This window comes from Ranitomeya imitator, chromosome 3 (genome assembly GCF_032444005.1).
Source record: "Ranitomeya imitator isolate aRanImi1 chromosome 3, aRanImi1.pri, whole genome shotgun sequence".
In the NCBI taxonomy this organism is placed as follows: Eukaryota; Metazoa; Chordata; class Amphibia; order Anura; family Dendrobatidae; genus Ranitomeya; species Ranitomeya imitator.
Genome location: NC_091284.1, coordinates 558,827,892 through 558,842,921, shown reverse-complemented (window position 1 = coordinate 558,842,921; position 15,030 = coordinate 558,827,892). Strand labels below are relative to the sequence as shown.

The window sequence follows — 15,030 nt, the reverse complement described above, 5'->3', positions numbered from 1 at the left end:
TTTAAATCTCCCTTTTTTGGGGGGGAGACTTCAACAAAACTCAGGCCCAGTGTATTACACTACACAATGTAAGTGGCAGAACGTGGCTGGAAGATATATCAAAAAATACAAGGGCTGTAGTACAATTTCAATCTCCCTACAATGATCTCAGGACAAGTATGGCAGCAATAAAAAGGACTGCTGCACACAAAAGTGTGGACAAAGAAACAAGAGAACTGTGAAGAAAGGAGCAACAGGATTTTTGCTTTTAAAAAAGCAGTTGGTTTGCACAGCGGCGTACAAACAGCAATGCAGCTATCAGGGAGCCTTATAAGGCAGCCTAATAAGCTAAAGCGCTGATGCACAAAAATATTAACTCCACTGTCCCTGCAAAGAAAAGGTGGTGTTGGACAGTGGAAATTGCTGCAGCACAAGCAGTTTCGGGGTTAATCTTGCCTCCCTAACTATATCCCTTCTTCTGATGCAGCTGCAGCAACCTATCCCTATGCTAAGATCGGCAGAAGTAAGATGGCGGTCGGCGTGCACGCCCCTTTATAGCCCCTGTGACGCAGCAGAAAGCAAGCCAATCACTGTCATGCCCTTCTCTAAGATGGTGGGGACCGAGACCTATGTCATCATGCTGCCCACACTCTGCGTCCACCTTCATTGGATGAGAAATGGCACTGAAAACGTCATACGAAACATGACTTTGACACGCTGATCGCCAACCTCATGGCCGATCCCACACTTGGATCGGGTTGGGTTTCACGAAACCCGACTTTGCCGAAAGTCAGTGATTTTTCAATTTGTCCGATCCGTTTCGCTCAACCCTACTCAGGAGCAGTGAAAACATGCTCTGTAGAGTGAAAAATACCAGGAGATTATTACTTGTTTGCCAAAGTTCAGCAGAAAGATTCACTGAATCCTGGTCCAGCATCATTGTTGGTACTCCTTGATTGCTGGACCAGAGCTCAGCAAACCTCCACCTACTTGCTAGCATCCTAGGCACCTCTTCTGATTACTAGGAGAGGTGCAATGTCATGCAAGCATCGAGCCACACCTCTGAAATCAAGTTCTGCCCTATTAATCAGAAAAGGTACAGGAGATGCAAGCAGGTAGGAGGAGGTTTGCAGTCATCTGTTGTGACATTCACTAATTACAAACAAGGCCACCTATCAAACTCATCTAGTCAGGCAGCCATGGACTACCAAAGTTGCCGCTATAGCAGGGTCCTGCGTATCTTTTTGCTCAACTCTGCTATCTAACTGCATTGTGCCAACTGTAAAGTTTGCCTGACAACTAGTAGAAAACCTCTTGTACGAGACAGAAAAAGTGCATATTTTGCACGAAACAGCTGTTGCCTTGTGTATTATACTTGTGTGTTTTCCCTATTTACTTATTTTATTAAAGTATGGAATAAAGCACCATTTATGAATCTACCTACCTTTGGTGAGAGCAGCCTTTTCAAATCAGATGTGAAAACACCTTTAAGATAACTAGAAATAAACATATGTCTTTAAGAGCACAATATAAGACCAATAGTAAATGGTTTTACACAACCTATAACTGATGGCATATTGCTAGGTTATTGCCAACATGTTATGATGAGGTGACGGGTATGGATAGTCCAAATTAGGGTCGAGCCCTCTTCAATGACTCTTCAGCACCCTCTGGCTACCCACTGTGCAGATAACTGCAATGCAGCCTTGTTCAAAGTCAGCATTATGGCCTCTTTATTCTTAAAATCAATGGGGGGTTTCCATACCACTGTGATCACAAAGAAATGGCATACCTTAACAATATGCCATCACATTATGAAATGGGAAAACCCCATTAAGTGTTGTTTTCTAGTAAGACTTGGTAATTTATTATGGATATGTTAATTGGCACTTATTTGCAATTAAAAGGAAGTACTACTAGCATGTCTCCTATGTTACTAGGAAAAAGAAATTAAACTCTAGTCAGTACAGTAAATGGTTGTATATCACCAGAGCAGAATGCTTACTAATTCCTTGCCATGAAATGTAACAATAAAAAGGAATCCCTCCACATTCTGACTTCTCATAATCTGCTACAGCTGGGTACACCAGAGCAATTTATCATTGGTACAAAGGGGGCTCTTGATCAGCTGAGAGAGCTGTGAATGAATGATTTTATCACCAGATGGTCTAATGAAATTCCTTTCTATAATGGGGGTTTATCCATACACCCATTTAAGTAAAGCACATGGATAATTGGCTGTTGTTACTTCATAATTGCCTATATATTCTATATATTACCGATTTACAGATATAAAACAGATCTCCAAATGATCTAACTATTAAGATGTCATCAATGTAAATCCCAAAGTTATATTTCTAGATTCTTTGTGGTCATCTGACAAGACAAAGGCACAACTGACTCAACTCCACTCTTACTAGTGATGAGCAAGTACTAAAATGCTCGGGTGTTCGTTGCTCGAGTCAAGCAGATTGGAATACTCAGGTACTCGACCCGAGCAATGATCCCAATGTAAGTATATGGGAAACCTGAGTATTTTTACCGCGATCACCCCCGGGGGGTCCCTCTAAGGTCTAAAAACATCTGAAAATGATGGAAACACTGCTCAAATGACACATGAAAACATGGGGATCGCCTCTGGAAGCATTTCTGACTCCAAGGTCACAGCAGAAAGCAATGTTGTCAGAGTTTTACGCCATTTTTACAGGTGCACCAAAAAACATACAAAAACTAAACCAAAATGGATTCTGCTGGAAATATGTTAAGGTACATCTTTTCCAGGGTAATTACTTGTATATAAGACAAAATAATTAACCCCAGACCAAAATGTTCCTCCACCACTTGGGCTATGTTCACACGCAGCGTTTTTGATGCATTTTGCAACTTTAACATTGCTTTCAACCAATACAAATGCATTCACTGGGAAATGTCATTGTAACATTTAACAACCCTAGCTGGCCCTGTTGTTTGTGACACATAAGGAGACACATCTTGTTTCATTTATGAAGGAAGGACTCTTAAAGTCACAAAGCCTATTTTTAGAGGGGCATCAGGTGGCATTAATATTCTTAAAGGGCCATTATTAAACAGTGGGTCTCTTATGCTGTTATTGCCTATGCAGGGAGGGGCTGGGCTGCCAACAATTACACGCACCCCAATACCCCTTTCACGAGAGGTATAGGAGGGCTTCCAGAAAAATTTTGCGTTGAGTACAAGGCCTGCCCTGCTATCAAGTCATATGCACCCCAATAAGCCTTTGAACCCAGGTACTGGATGGCCACAGGAAAACCCACTTCACATTCTTCAGTTGGTCCTGCCATACTGTTTTCTTATGTATTAACTGCAAGGCATGCCCTGTTACCAAGTCATATGCACCCCAATAAGCCTTTGAACCCAGGTACTGGATGGCCACAGGAAAACTAACTTCACATTTTTTAAAAATATTTAATTGGGATCACAGGCACCTTTGCCAAAAAATTAACTGTCTGTAGAAGCACGGAACACGTCAACCCTGGTGATCTAGTGGTGGAAAATCATGATGAGAGGTGGAGAAAGGCCTCCTTAAAAACTAGGCCCAATTTAAAGGAGTGGGTCTCCTAGACTTGTAATGCCCATACACTAAGGGTACCGTCACACTATACGATTTACCTACGATCACGACCAGCGATATGACCTGGCCGTGATCGTAGGTAAATCGTAGTGTGGTCGCTGGGGAGCTGTCACACAGACAGCTCTCCAGCGACCAACGATGCCGAGGTCCCTGGGTAACCAGGGTAAACATCGGGTAACTAAGCGCAGGACCGCGCTTAGTAACCCAATGTTTACCCTGGTTACAAGCGTAAAACTAAAAAAAAAAAACAGCACATACTTACATTCTGGTGTCCGTCAGGTCCCTTGCCGTCTGCTTCCCGCACTGTGACTGCCGGCCGTAAAGTGAAAGCAGAGCACAGCGGCTGTGCTTTCACTTTCACTTTACGGCCGGCAGTCACAGTGCGGGAAGCAGACAGCAAGGGACCTGATGGACACCAGAATGTAAGTATGTGCTGTTTGTTTTTTTTTTAGTTTTACGCTTGTAACCAGGGTAAACATCGGGTTACTAAGCGCGGACCTGCGCTTAGTTACCCGATGTTTACCCTGGTTACAAGCGAACGCATCGCTGGATCGCATCGCTAGATCGCTAGATCGGTGTCACACACACCGATCTAGCGATGACAGCGGGAGATCCAGCGATGAAAGAAAGTTCTAAACGATCTGCTATGACGTATGATTCTCAGCAAGATCCCTGATCGCTGCTGCGTGTCAGACACAGCGATATCGTAACGATATCGCTGGAACGTCACGAATCGTACCGTCGTAGCGATCGAAATGGTATAGTGTGACGGTACCCTAAGTGTATGGGCTGACAAACATTTCCCCATGGGGGTAAATTTTTTAATTTAATGGGGATCATAGACACCCTTGCCAAAAATTTGACTGTCTGTAGCAGCATGGAACACTTGAACCCTGGTGATCTAATGGTGAAAAATCATGAGAGGTGGAGGAAGGCCGCATTAAAAACTAGGCCCAATTTAAAGGAGCAGGTCTCCTAGACTTGTAATGCCCATACGCTAAGTGTATGGTCTGACAAACATATTCCCATGGGGGTACATTTTTAAAAAATATTTAGTGGAGATCATAGACATCCTTGCCAAAAAATTGACTGTCTGTAGCAGCACGGAACACATGAACCCTGGTGATCTAGTTGTGGAAGATCAAAACTGAATGGCGGTAGCAGCATAAACCATGTTCACCATGGTGATCTAGTGGTGCAGAATGCGGAAACATTGATGAAGGCCTCATCAAAAACTAGGCACAATACACACTAGTGCGTGGTTTGTGTATGAAGTAAAAGATGAGCTTACGAGCAAGATTCCGGGAATGCGGCCGAGCTCGTGTTCAGGAGCAGGCCCCACAAAGACCACCTGGACAGGTACAGCAGCCCCAAGGACCCCCGCCAGCAGTCTGATCTCAGCAGCCAGCGCCTGAGCCTTTGCTCGTCAGAAGAGGGTGCCAGAGAGGTCCGCTGGCAGAGGCAGCAGAGAGACCATCGCCTGCGGCTCTGCAGGTGTCAGCTGGACTTGCAGAAGTGTCTAATTGAATGGGGCGGCCGTAGGTGTGACTTCCATGATGTCGGGGTGAACACCCAGCAGACTATCGAACATGTCCAAAAATCAAAAGCTGGTGCCTCTGGAACCAAGATTGCTCTTGTGACCAACCACATCAAGCTGGTGTCCCGACCACAGTGGGTCCTGTGCCAGTATCACATTGACTTCAACCCCGCCATGGAGTCCAAGTGTTTGCGGTGTGGCCTCCTGTACCAGCATGAAGAAACCATCGGGAAGGTGCGGGCGTTTGATGGAACCATGTTGTTTTTACCAAAAAGACTGAATAATGTCACCGAGGTGTTCATCTAAACTCAAAATGGACAGAACGTGCGGATAACAATCACCTTGACCAACGATCTTCCACCGACCTCGCCCACCTGCTTCACTTTCTATAACATCATTTTCCGAAGACTCCTGAAGATAATGGATATGAAGCAGATAGGACACAACTATTACAACCCGAGTGACGCCACCAAAGTCAGAGCCCACCGACTCACCATCTGCACGCTGTTTTTCACCTCCATCCTCCAGTACGAGTCCAGCATCATGTTGAGTATTGATGTCAGCCATAAAGTCTTCAGGAACGAAACTGTGCACGACATCATGAGCAGCCTCTACTCTTCATGTGGCCCTCAGAGGTTCCAGAACATCTGCTGCAAGGAGCTGATCGGACAGATCGTCCTCACCAAGTCCAACACTAAAACCTACCGTATAGACGAGATCGCCTGGAACATGACTACAGCGTCTACCTTCATGAAGGCAGACGGAAGCGAGATCAGCTTTGTGGACTACTATGAGAACCAATACAATCAACAAGTGAAAGACATGATCCAGCCACTAATCGTGAACATCCCCCAGAGGCCCAAGCCGGGAGCCACAGACAGAGCCATCGTACTGGTGCCGGAGTTCTGTAACCTAACAGGTCTGACTGACAGAATGAGAAATGACTTCAACGTCATGAAAGACCTGGCCGTTCACACCCACTTAACATCAGAACAGAGGGAGCGACAAGTTGGAAAGTTCATGAACTACATACACAAGGATGAGAGCTTTCAGAAAGAGCTACGTGTCTGAGGGCTGAATTTCGATAACGAACTACTACAGTTCGAAGGGAGAATCGCACCTCCGGAAATAAATCATGTGAAAGACAAATCTGCTGAATATAATCCACAGTATGCTGGTTGGTTGTGAGAGCAGAGGGGTCCCATCCTGATCAGCCCCTGAGATATGAATAATTGGCTGCTCTTTTACACCTGGAGAAATTAGGATGTGGCGAAAGCTCTTCTGCAGAACCTGTTCAAGATCGCACAGCATCAAGATTAATCGGGTGGTGTTGGGTGAAGTCGAGGACATTTTTGGGGGGTTTTGGTGAATTTTTGAAAAAAAATAATTTTTTTTTTGCTTTTTTTTCAGATTTAAAAAAAAATGAGTTGAACAAGGCTAGCAGACAGAACTATGCAACCTATGCCTGCGAAGCTATGATTTTTCCACCACAGATACACAAGGCCTCAGTGTGAAATAACAGACTGTATAAAAATGTTTTTGCTTTTTTCAGATCTTTTGAAAAAAATTAAAATGAATTTAACAAGGATAGTAGCAGACAGAACTATGCAACTTATGCCTGCAAAGCTATGATTTTTCCACCACAGATACACCAGGCATCAGCCTGACATAACAGACTGTATACATTTTCTTTAATTTTTTTCTTTGTAAAACAATAAATACTGAGTACACCAAGGCTAGTAGACAGAACAATGCACCACAGATACACCAGGCGTGTGACGGAGATAACAGACTGTATAATTTTTTTTTACATTTTTAAAAACAATATATACTGAGTAGATCAAAGATAGCAGACAGAAGAATGCAACGTATGCCTGCAAAGCATGGATTTTGACACCACTGATACACCAGGTGTCAGCCAGAGATAACAGACTGATCAAAATGTGGCCTTTTTTTTGGCACACCAAAATTTTGTCAAAAAGTTGGCTATGACACCCAAAAATAAAATTGGAGTACAAACATTTTAAGATATTTAGCACAATGATATGCAATGCGTGTGGCGTACAACACACAGTGATAAATATAACAACTGTAGCTAATTTTTGGGGGGCCAGCTAAAGTTTTTTGGGGCTGCAAAATGGTGTCCAAAAATGTTATAAGACACTACAAAATATTAGATAGTACCCCAAAAAAAGACAGATTGTTAGGTCCACTCACATCTGATGCGTGGGCCCTCCAAAAAATAGGTAAAAAATTGTATTTTCATGCCCTTGTATTGCAATGACCTTGCTGTAGTCTGCAGCGTGACCAAGCAAATAAATGTCGAAAAAAGGGGGTTAGCTATGAATTGCTTTATAAGAAAATGAGCAGGTATAATCTTAAAAAAAAAAACAATTGCAGCTAGGTATATATAAAATACGCAGCAGCAGACAGTAATGGAGCCTTTTGATGTATTAAGGGAGATCTATAGACTCACATACAGTGCCTGCAAGCCTTGCAGTTGTGTGGATATGTGCACATAGACTCCCCTGCCCAACTAGCACAATTAAAAACTAGGCCCAATGATAAGGAGCGGGTCTACTAGGCTTGTAACGCCCATACATAAAGTGCATGGGCTGAGAAACATTTCCCCATGGGGGTACCTTTTTGAAAAATCTTTTATAGACATCATAGACAGGCTTGGCAAAAATTGGACTGCCTGTAGCAGCACAGAAGACATTAAGCATGGTGATCTAATGGTGGAAAATGAGTTGACATTGCTGAAGGCCTCATGAAAAAATAAGCACAATATAAAGGAGTGTGTCTGCCTGACTTGTAATGTCTATACACGTAGTGCATGGGCTGACAAACATTTCTCCAAGGGGGATACATTTTTAAAAAATATACTATGGCCATCATAGACACCCTTGCCAAAAATTGGACTGCCTATAGCAGCACAGACCACGTTAAGCATGGTGAATGGTGATTTAGTGGTGGAGAATGAGGAGACCTTGCTGAAGGCCTCATGAAAAACTAGGCCCAATGTAAAGGAGTGTGTCTCCTACACTTGTAATGCCCATACATGCAGTGCATGGGCTGACAAACATTTCCCCAAGGGGGATACATATTTTAAAAATATACTATGGCATCATAGACACCCTTGCCAAAAATTGGACTGCCTGTAGCAGCACAGAACATGTTAAGCCTGGTGATCTAGTGGTGGAGAATGAGGAGACAAAGATAAATCATAATGAAATAAAAAAAGAAGGTGAATGCATAGATAATATTAAATAACAAAAGGGAGGGGCGAACACTGGTTCATATATATGATGCCAGATTGTGCCAACAAGATATGTTTGTCCCTAGCAACTGCTCAGAGACAGGGATATAAAAAATATATAACAGTATTTCAATATTTTCATTTTGTAGAGGTATACACTGGGTCATAAAAGGACGGTGCAGAGATATTAAAATTGGAATACATAAGAATAAATGGGAAAACTACTTGTACATCTCATTTTGATGATATCTCCCCCTGTGGGAAGTTTATTTTGGTTTCTAATTAGTAACGGGCATCAGAAAAACACCCTTGCACAAAAATTTAGTAACTTTTGCATCCAGGAATACGTTCACCCTGGTGTTGTACTGGTTGTGGATGATGAGGATGAGGATAAGGAGGAGGATAACACCAATCAGACAAAATCAGGAAGTGGATAGCCATGTGTTGTTGGGGAGAGGTGCATGACAATACACCTCCACCAAAAAGAAAATGTATTAGAGGTTATGTTTCGCTGTTTTCACTTGGTGGTGTACAGAAATCTTGCCCAATCCAGCCCTTGTTCATTTCTATCAGAGTGAGCCTGTTAACATTTTCAGTTGACAGGCGGATGCGCTTATCTGTTATAAATCCACCAGCGCCACTAAAAACCCGCTCTGACAGAACGCTAGCAGCAGGGCAGGCCAGGATCTCCAAGGCGTAGAGAGCCAGTTCATGCCACGTGTCCAGCTTGGATACCCAATAATTTAAAGGCACAGAAGGAATCACAGAGGACGTTTGTACTATCTGCAAGGTACTCCCTCAGTATCTTCCCAAACATTGCACTTCTTGTGATCGCACCCCTTGCCTCTGTGCTGGCACGATGGGAGGGTCTGAGAAAAATGTCCCCGAACTTTTCCATTGTTCTCCTACCTGAGATACATTGTTCTTCTGTCTCTCTCGCTTGGACTCCTTGGTTGTACAACAAACTGTGACGTCTGCTGCCAGCGTTCTCACATGGGAATTTTCTAAGTAATTCCGCTACAAGGGCCCTCTGGTACTGCAACATTTTAGTATGCCTCTGGCAGAAGAGATTGAAAATTCTCCTTGTAGCATGTGTCTAAAAGTGTCACCAACCATGAGTGTCACCAAAAAATGTTATAATGCGAGGATCACATGAAACGCAGCACAACATAAAGTCAGCCATGCGTGCCAGACTGCTAACTGGCAAGACTTCCGTGTCCTCACAAACAGGACGACTGACCATGCTGTCCTCCTCCTCCTCATCGTCATCCTCCTCCTCCCTGTCCTCAGGCCATCCCTACTGAACCGACGGTATGACAGCTGTGTTTGTAGTACCATCTACAGCGCATGAAAGTAGCTCCTGTTCTTTCTCCTCCTCATTGCCTACGAATCCACATTGGGAAGACATGAGGCTGGGCTGAGTGTAATCCCCCTGTATGGTTCCTTGTTCTATGTCCTCATGCTCTGCCTTAAATGCATCCTCTTTAATTTGGAGCAGAGAGGTTTTCAGAATGCTGAGAAGTGGAATAGTGAGGCTAATTATGGCGTCATCGCCGCTCACCATCTTGGTGCAGTCCTCAAAGTTTTGTAGGATGGTACATATCTCAGACATCCATGTTCACTCCTGAGGTCTTATGTGTGGAGTCTGAACTGAATATCGATGGCCTTGTTGATGTTGGTAGTACACAACTGCCCTCTTCTGCTCACAAATCCTTTGCAAAATATGCAGCGTAGAGTTCCAGCGCGTGGGGACATCACACACCAGTTGGTGAGCCAGAAGCTGCAAACAATGCTGAAGCATGGCAAGGGGGGCTGAAACTGTAAATGACTTTTTAAAATGGCCAGACAGACGGCATACATTCACTAGCAGATTTGGCAGCTCTGAGCAGCTTTTCAGAAAACGTTGAGCCACGAAGTTAAGCACATGGGCCAGGTAAGGTACGCGTGTGAGCTCACCTTGCCTCAGAGCCACCACCAGGTTCCGGCCTTTGTCACACACGACCATGCCTGGCTGTAGGTTCAACGGTTTCATCCAAATATCTGACTACTCTTTCTGCACTGTTCACAACTCTTCTGCATTGTGCGGTTTGTCACCTATGCAGATCACCTTCAGCACAGCCTGTTGCCGCTTAGCTGAGGCAGTGCTGCAGTGCTTCCAGCTTCTGACTGATGTGTTGATTTCAGAGATGGATGCTGAAGAGGAGGAGAAGGTGCAGGAGCTGCAGACTGTGGGGGCAACCCTGATTGACGTAGGGCCCGCAATCCTCAGAGGTTCGAGGATATGTTCCATCCCAGCTTCCACTATGTTAACCCTGTGTGCCATCAGTGAGATGTACCATTCCTGCCCACAAGCACTTGTTCACGTGTCCATGGTTAGGTGGACTTTCCCAGTAACAGCATTGTTGAGGGCACGGATAATGTTGTGGGACACATGCTGGTGTAATGCCGGTACGGCACACCGGGAGTACCAAGTACCTTGGGACAGCCGCCATCATCAGGTTGCGGAAAGCTTCCGTCTCAATGAGCCTAAAAGGCAACATTTCGAGTGCAAGCAGAAGAGAAATGTTAGAATTTAGTACTGTGGCCTGTGGGGCATTGGCTGGGTATTTCCGCTTGTGTTCAAATGACTGGGGTATAGACAACTGAAGGCTGTGCTGGGACAAGGATGTGGACGGGCTTGATGATGGTGCTGCTTGACTGTGGGCAACAACAGGTGCAGGGCTACAGCAATCTTCACATGCGCGGTGGACTGGAGATTGGCTTCTACGCAAAAGAGTGGAAGAAGCAATGGTGTCACCTGCAGACAGTGTTCCTGGAGCCTGGAATTCGGCCCACAAAGTTGGGTGCTTTCCTGCCATGTGCCTGATCATGCTGGTGCTGGTCAGTCTCGTAATTTTACTACCCCATCTGATGCGGGCATGGCAGGTGCTGCAAATGGCCTGCTTGGGGTTATCGGCAGAGTCTTTAAAAAATAACCAGACTCGGGAAGATCTAACAGTTGGAATGGCAACTTCCCTCATGTTGGTGTTATGGAGAATGGATGCATGCCTTCTGTCTGTGGCCACCACACTGCTTCTTCCTGGCTGTTGGGGTCATATGCCTGCTTCCCTATGTGTGCTGCTGTCCTCGCTCTGCATGTCCTCCTGCCAGGTTGGGTCAGTCACTATGTCATCCACCACCTCGTCTTACACATCCGCACCCTGCTCCTCCTCCTGACTTTCTGGCAATTGTGTCTCTTCATGGTCTACCTCTTGTGACACTTTCCCACCATCACCTTCGTGTGACCGTGGCTGTTCAAAGCTTTGGGCATCGCTACATGTGATCTCATCTGCCCCACTTCAAGTTGACTGGCCCAGAGTCTGGAATCTTGAAAGGGAAAACTGAACAGCTCTTCAGAGTGTCCAAGTGTGGGATCAGTTGTCTCAGGGCACTCGGCATGGTGGGAGGAAGGAGGATCAGGATGAGGAATATCAGGTCCACACTCACGGCTATTTAGACTTGATCGTGTGGAAGACATGGTGGTGGTGGCTAAGTGACTGGAAACATTATCCGTTATCCAACCAACAACAGTTTCAAACTGCTCTGGCTTCAATAGTGGTGTGCTGCAATCCCCTAAAAACTGGGACATGAAGGTTGAGTGAGAAGATGTGGGTCTTTGTTGTGGCCCACTTTCAGCTTGACCACGGCCTCATCCTCTACATCCACCATCAGCATCACGTCCGCTTCCCCGTCTCTTGCCCCTTGCCTTGCCCATTTTAAATGGACTACTGAACTATTTCAAAAGCTCAACACAAATGTATTTATAAGGGGCAAAATTATATCTGATCAGTATGCCTTCAAAGCTACGATTTTTCCATTACAGATACAACAGGCCGCAGCCACAGATAACAGACTGTATAATTATTTTTTTTTGTTGTATGTGAAATTTTGAAAAAAAAAAAAAAGAATAGGACAAGGCTTGCACACAGAACTATGCTACGTATGCCTGCGAGAATACAATTTTTCCACCATAGATACACCAGGCCTCAGCCTGACATAACAGACTGTATAAAAAGATTTTTTTTTAAAAAAGGAGAGCAAGACTAGCACACAGAACTATGATACTTATGCCTGCGAAACTATGATTTTTCCACCACAGATACACCAGGCCGTAGCCACAGATAACAGACTGTATAATTTTTTTTTCTTGTATGTGAAATTTGGCAAAACATTAAAAATGAGTACAACAAGGATAGCAGACAGAACTATCAAACTTATACCTGCGAAGCTATGATGTTTCCACCACAGATACACCAGCTGTCAGCCTCAGATGACAGACTGATCTAAATGTGGCCTTGATTTTTTGGGGCACAACTAAATTGTGTCAACAAGTGGGCTATGACACAAAAAAGATTTTTTGGCGCACTCACATCTAGTGTCTGGGACAAAAAAAATTGGTAGATTTGCACGTTCTTCGATTACAATCACCTGGCTGTAGTAGGCAGCGTGACTAAGCAAATAAATGTTGACATAAGGGGGCAATGGATTGCTTTAGAATAATAGGAGCAGGTATAAGGTGAAGAAAAAAAAGCCACAGAAAACTGCAGCTAGGTATATATTACATAATCAGTAGCAGACAGTAATGGAGCCTTTACAGTATATGTATGCAATGAGAACTATGTACTCACATACAGTGCCTGCATGCCTTGTATTGATGTGGATATGTGCACATAGACTCCACTGCCTACCTAGCACTGCAATCTCTGGACCCCCGAATTAGCCCTAAAAAGGACTGTTGGTTTATCAGGAGTTGTGGACTAAACAGTTGCAGACCTACACTAACTATTAAAAGGACGATTCAGACCCTATCTCAGCAGCAGCTTTCCCTACACTCGCTAAGTCCGGAGCAGAATGCGGTGAGCAGGTTGGCTCCAGATCTCTTACAGACCTGATGACGCTGTGCGGCCAGCCAATCACTGTAATAACATAACAAAGATGGCTGCGGCATTACAGTGCATGGCTGACAATCCCTGCACTATCATTGGCGCTATAAAGAGTGCCAGAATTGCAGGGCAGAGACCCGAGCTCCTGACGAATAATCCCGGAAATACTCGGTACTCGCCGAGTATACCAAGCATATTGATACTCGGGCAACTACCGAGTAGTGGCGAGCACGTTCGCTCATCACTAACTCTTACATGATTGCTTGATTGCTCAGTCTACACATATTTACTAACCAAACAAATAACTACTTGTAGATCCCAGCTATGGCTATATTGCACACATACAAAATGGGATTTAATTTGGCTTTTCATAACTAATTTTGCCGGCAAAATACTTGAACCTCATCAGACCACATGAATTAAGTCCATTAGTATCTATCAGAAAACAGATCTGTCACAGTGGACTTTAGGGAGGTAGTAGAACACTGCCACAAAGTCCACAAAGATGCAATGCGCCCACCTGGGAGGCCTATTATTTCGGGTATCAATTGCCTGACAGCTAATCTGTCACGCTACATAGACACACACCTCCAAAAATGCATGCCTATTATCCCCGCATATCTAAAAGACACTAGTCAAGTGCTCCAAATATTGGAAAAAATCCAATGGGAAAGAGCCTTCACACTGGGGACACTATAGACATAAAATCACTGTATACAGTAATAGACCATTCAAAAGGATGTGAAGCGGCAGAACATTACCTTAATAAACTGGCCACCCACAAGAAACCACAGATTCAGTTCATTGTGGAAAGTATTTTATTTATTTTGGAATATAATTATTTTACCCATGATGGCCAATTCTACCTCCAAACACGGGGCACGGCTATGGGCACTTGTTTCGCTCCCAGCTACGCAAACATCTATGTAGCCAAGTGGGAGGAGCAACATATTTCGCTCACAAAAAGCCCCAATACTGGTTTGATCATGTGGAGGCGTTTTATCGATGATATACTATTCATCTGGAACGGCCCCCAAAGAGAATTAGATGTATTTATTGCCAACCTCAACTCTAATGACTTTGGGTTGGAATTTACGGCCACTACCAGTAAATCCGAAATCAATTTTTTAGACTTAAACATCTTTACCGAAAATAACCAGATATTAACTAAATGCCACCATAAACCAGTAGACTCTAATGGATTTATTGACATTAATAGCTGTCATCTACCGATTTGGTTGACTAATATCCCCAAAAGTCAATTTACCCGGGTAAGACGTAATTGCACTAAAAAACAAGATTACATAATAGAAGCAGAACAACTTACCAAGAAATTTCTGGAAAAAGGATACCCCAAAGACCTGCTGGATGTGGCTAATCAGGAGGTCTATGAAACATCGAGGGATACCCTAGTACAGAGAACTACGAGAGATAAATCTATCCCAACTGATATCCCTAAATAAATCCATCAGTTACCTATTATTACGCAGTTCCATCATGGATACAAACAGTTTACTAAAATTATTCATAAACACTGGTCAATCCTCCAGTCGGATAAAGTGATAGGGGAACTGCTACCGAAACGCCCCAAATTTGTTTTTAGAAAATCACAAACAATAGGTAACATTATAGCTCCCACTACCAACAAGGGCCCTGCCAAGAATATATCCTCAAAGAATCCAGGCTTTGTACCTTGCGGCACTTGTTCCTGCTGTGTGCGTAC

General features: G+C 44.1%; 1 pseudogene; it reads left to right on the top strand.

Moving 5' to 3' along the window:
- The first annotated feature begins 4,870 nt into the window (after positions 1-4,870).
- LOC138671686 (piwi-like protein 1 pseudogene) lies at positions 4,871-6,495 on the top strand (annotated as a pseudogene).
- Positions 6,496-15,030: the final 8,535 nt, after the last annotated feature.